Below are 5,886 nucleotides of genomic sequence, written 5' to 3' on the forward strand. Positions count from 1 at the left end.
TACAATCAATCTCATTGATTTAAAAAGTAAATTGCATCACCACCTCCTTTCTCCTTTGCTAGATTTTGAGTCCCTTACATGAAAGGCCTGAGATTTAAGAATCTTTGCTTCTCTGGTGCTTCTCATAGTAATGGCATACAACAGATGCACAATAAATGTCCATTGTAATAAAAAACAAATATTTTTTCGGTTCAGAGATATTACAGAATCACCAAGTTGAGTAAAAAGTTGGAGCAGCTTGATAGTCCGCTTTCACATGATTTGAAATTGAAATTAATTGTTCTCTTGTTTGTTAGATAAGCTTTTTTTTTTAAGATGGCTAAGCATGGGGTTAATTTTGACAGGTAAGTTTCATAGTTTGGATACACATTAAACATTTGGTTTTAATTGAGGGCTTTTTTCCCCCTTCAGGCCACCCAAAAGCTTCTTTGTAAGAATATGTTTATATCTGTATGTTTTTTTCCCTTTTGCCATTTGCTGATACAGTATTTAATTTCTTTCATTTATGGCCTAAAGTATAATATTCTGCCTACTGAAAGAGCATTCACAAGGTATGAAAAAAGTATATATTTCAGTTTTCCATTAGGAAATCCAAAACCTCCGTATTCCATTTGGATGCTGCATTTCACTATTTTGTCCCAATTCACTAGTTACAGATGTTTCTTAAAAAGTGCTAGAAGGCATAAGACCAAAATCTAACAGAAATATGGAAATTAACTCAGTAGGTATCCCAAATTCTATTTCCCTTTACCTTCATGTTAAACATACATGGAACTAAAATAACTAGCAAATGTATTCAATTTAGTTTTATTTAATGCATGAAAAATAATTGTTTCATTGCCTGATTTTTAAGAAAAGGAGTCAGAAGAAACAGACACATGCACACACACACATACACACGCACAGTGGGAGAGACAGAATAATTTCTTAAACATTTATTTTCTAAACCTAGAAGGCAGAAAAACTCTAAACCCTTACATTTCATTTATTGCTGTCTTCATTATTAGGACAGCAGCTGTCAGCTCTAAATAACATGTGCTCGAAGAATCTCAGGGCCAGATCATAAATGTCACTCTTTTAAAGTAAAATAATAAATTCATAGCGAAGAGATTAATACATTGTGAAAGTAATTCACCCGAAGAGATAGTCTGTAACTTTGTTGTAAAGCAAGACATTTGTGATTTAATTAATTTTACTTTATTTAAAAAATGTAGTCTCTCAGGGGCATGGCATTTTTTTCTGCAATCTGGGGAGAATAAATAAAGCAAAACAATACATCAGTATTTTTATAGAATGATTGAAATGGTATCAAGACCATATCTGAGAGGCATCAGCACTTGAGTCATTAGAAATTTGTGCTCTATAGAAAGCAAAGATAATTTTCCAGGCTCTACCACAGCCTGAATGATATATCCCTCAAGACCACACAAATCCCTTTGCCTGCATTGCGTGGTCAGCATATATTTTTATAGTAGAATAAGACGCCACAGTTTGCAAATATAATTACTCCAGGCACTAAAGAAGTATGTTGGAAAATTGCATTCTATGTAAAAAAAGATATTCCATTTCATAAACTAAAATTTCTTAAAACAAATAACAAGTATTCATTGAACTAAGCACAGAAAAATAAGTAAGAACACATTCTCTACATTGAAGAAATGTACAATATGAAAGGATGAAAAGAAAGGCACAAAGCTTTATGATGCTTGCTGCTGTCCTTCCTGATAGTTTAAAGGCAGATAAGAGAGAGCATTGCTTCTGCCTGGTTTTGCTCACTGAAATGTTTCGGCATGAGGTGACATTTCAACTTAAACAGGTAGTTTGCTTTTCATGAGTTTAGTTAGCCCAAATTGGTTCAGTTAAGTTTCGTAAGAAGCAGATCACTGAATTAATTGTTTTTCCTTCTTTATTTCCTTCTTTAATAACATTACACAATGGAAATGATTAATTAAGCGGGAATGTATACAGAACTTTGGATGAGGCCCAAAAATTGTAACCTAAATTAAGTCAGGTGTCTTTAAACTACATCACATGCTACCTCAATACTTTACTGCAGTCAAGAAAATAAACACACTTGCATGTCGGTGCACACACACATACATACATACAAATTCAATTTGGAAACACTGAAAAGTGATGTAGATTTCTTTATTCTATGATGTAGAAGTTTTATTTGAGGGATGAGAAATAAATGTAATGGATACATTGTAAATATTTTCAAAACTCTCCTCTAAATTTTCTCTCTACTCTTAGTATTTCCCAGCTACCACATCTTGTCTTTTATCCTTATATCTTTAATATTTCTCTTGTCATTGTATTACACAATTTCTATCTGTAATCCTGCAGTAAGTCTAAAGTCACAATTTAAAAATTAATCAAGGAATGACAATTTCTTTTTGAATGTGTCCCCAGAATCCGTGTATCTGAAACTTAATGCCCGGAGTTGGAAGGTGGACCTAATGGGAGGTATTTAGGTCACGTGATGCATAAATTTCAGTGTGGTTTAATAAGTGTAACCTAAACTAAATCCTACCTCAGTACTTTATTAATAGTACTAATAACTAATTAGTGCTATTAGATTAACGTCATTATAAGCAGGGTTCCTGGGCATGGGTTCACTCTCATGTGCCTTTTTGCCCTCTGCCTTCCATCATGTGAGGAAGCCCTCACTGGGTGCTGACACTTTCATCTGGTACTTAGCCTCCATAACTGTGAGAAATAAATTTCTGTTCGTTATAAATTACTTTGTATGAGATATTATTCTATAGCACACAAATGGACTAAGAGAACAATATTAAAACCTTGTCCTTCATTAAAACTTGGGCTTTATCAGTTGAGCCTAGCCTAAGGTGGAGAGACTTAACTCTTATCTATAATTCTCAATGACAATGAAAACAGACTAGTTTTCTTTTATAAATGTCATCGGGTAATAGTAATAGCTTTATTAGTGAAATACTCATTATATATAAGGAACTTCAGGTAAAATATCATTTCTGATTCTCACAACAATGCTGGAATAGATTTTTCTTATTTTAACAGATGTGGAAACACCAAGGACTTAGACAAGAACTTAAACCAAGCTTCTGTGATTCTAGCATCATCACTTTTCCACTATAATGGTTTTACACAAAGCGGTAACAGCAGTATATTTTGAATATGTGAGCACAGGTACTTGAAAATATATTGGCCAAGAACAACATCAACAAAAATATTCTTGAGGTCCAAAGATATTTGACCTCATATTCCCTTCCCCTAACCACCCCAAAATAGGTATGTTCATCTATATGCCAACAATAATGAATTCGGGACTATTTCCCAGTTGCTGAATGCTGTAGTCTCTAAGACAGTACCCATTGCTTTAACCTTGAAAACCTGTGGTTGTGAAGAAGGAGTCATCTTTCCTAAAGTGAACTTTTAGGGGAAAACGGGCTTTGAACATTTGATTTATAAAAATGTTACTCCGTGAATGATCTACCACGGATATTCAAAGCATACACCTGTAGGAATGAGTCTGTCAGCAGCTAGAAGTAGGGCAAGTATTGGTGCATAGGATATTTGAACCATACCAAAATGACTAATGGTAAGTTTTTAAAAAAATGCCTGAAGTACAGAAACATGAAATGTTAACATCAGGACCCTTGGGTGATTACAACATTTTTATGCTGATATGTTTACCCACTTGAGGCTCTTCAGATGTGCAGGATGCAGAAATAAATTATAGGCTGGCACAGACATTGATTATATATATATGGAGAGAGAGTGGGGGAGACAGAGAGAGAGAGAGAGAGAGAGTGGTTTCTATTCTATCTGCCAAACTTTTAGAAGAGCCTATGAGAAACATATATGTTTAAGACATTTTTGGCAATCATTAAGGCCAGTATCAGGAACCTACAAGCTAAGGAATAGGACAAATAATATAGGTAATATAATTGATCCAGGATTTCATAATAATACCTGTGAGAATAATTCAAATAAATGTCTGAATAGCCTAATGTCGATGTTTACATTAAGGAAAAGCATCACCTGCAACAATTAAGAAGAATATTATTTGCTAATGGGCCATTGCCAATTGGAAGCTAAGAATGTAAGAATACTAGATAGAAAATTTAAAAAATAAGTTATAAGCTTTTAATGCTAACCAGCAAAATATAAAATAACTTTTCTTTACTTCATAAATGTGTTATACTGTAGAGAGAATTTACAGTTTTAAGAAGAATGATTGATGTGTTGAATTTGAAAAAGTTCACATAATTTAGTAATATAACCTTCTTTTCTGTTATGATTTGAAGCATTTGCAGCTATAATGGCCTTTGAGTCTCTGGGATAAAGGCCTTAGCCAAAGCCAGGAGTTGCCTATAAAGTTCCTTTTGACAGAAACTGGGATGGAATCCAGGCTCATTTCAGCAATATTTGTGGAGAGGAGGATTGAACTCAATATATTTGACCCAAAAGTGCATTTTTGGGGCTTGCACCATATTTATTAAAGCCTTGTGGCAGAACTAGAAGTTATTAAATGGGTGAGAGCTGGCTTATAAAGACACAGCTCTAAGCAGTCGTAGTTCAATTCGACATATTTCTACTGATCACCGACCTGGAGCCATATCCTAGGCTAGAACTCATGATTACAAAACAGAGGCACAGATTCAGGTAACTCACAATCGAAAAGAGAAAGAAGGCACATATAAATAACTATAAAACATGGCATAGTATAATACATGATTGTAAAAGAGATACCCAGTGCAACAAAGAGTCATAGATATGGAAAAGATCAGTACTGCATTAATGAGGGAAGTGAAATTTGCATTAGGTGCTGGTAAAATGGCTCATGATTAATGTGTGTTGCAGGGAGAAGAAGGACAGGACTCCAGCTAAGAAATTAGTAGACACAAAATACATTGGAGGAACTGAAGTTAGCATTCCAAGAAGCAAAATTTTGGCTATTCTAGCATACTTATATGTTTAGAAGAAAATATCCGAGTAAATTATTTGACACAAATTTAAAAATGATACAAACTATTTGAAATCAATATGGTCATGTCATCTTTATTTATTCATTTGTAATTAGAAATGTAAGTTGTCTGTATGAGAAGGAAGGTCAGAGATTTGAAAATCAAATACAGAAGAGTTGAAATCACTGCTTCACTACTTATCATTATTCAGTGACCTTTATCATTATCATATTATAGTGACCCTGTGTATTAGTTTCCTACTGCTGTGGTAACAACTTGCCTCAATCAGCAACCTAAAACAACTCAAATTTATTATCTGACAGTTCCAGAGGTCTGAAGTCCAAAGTAGATTTATTAGGGCTGTATTTCATCTGGACGTTGTAGGGGAGAATCTATTTCTTTGCCATTTCCAGCTTTCGGAGGCCATCTACATTCTTTAGCTCATAGCCTGTTCCTCTGTCTTCAAAGCCAGCAGTACAACATCTTCAAATCTTCCTCCTCTCTGACTTCTTCTGTTGTCACAACTTCTCTGACACTAGCCCTTTTGACTCCATCTTACAAAGAGCCATGTGATTATATTGGGTCTTTGTAAGACCCAATATGTGAATTATCAGGGTTGCCCTGATAATTCAGCATTATCTTCCTATCGTAAAAATTTTAACCATATCTGAAAAGCCACTTTTGCCATGTATTTTAACATATTTGCATTTTCTGGGGATTGGGATGTGGAAGTATTTGAAGGACCGTTATTCAACATACCATACCCTGGAAATATTATCTATTTCCCCAAGCTTAACTTTTTTCTCATTTTAAAAGTAATTATAGTCATAGTCGTGGGGTAGGGGGAGGTGGAGGTATAGCATTAGGAGATATACCTAATGTAAATGACGAGTCAATGGGTGCAGCAAACCAACATGGCACATGCATACATATGTAA

The sequence above is a fragment of the Rhinopithecus bieti genome, unplaced genomic scaffold (assembly GCF_001698545.2).
Source record: "Rhinopithecus bieti isolate Rb0 unplaced genomic scaffold, ASM169854v2 scaffold_2247, whole genome shotgun sequence".
Classification (NCBI taxonomy): Eukaryota; Metazoa; Chordata; class Mammalia; order Primates; family Cercopithecidae; genus Rhinopithecus; species Rhinopithecus bieti.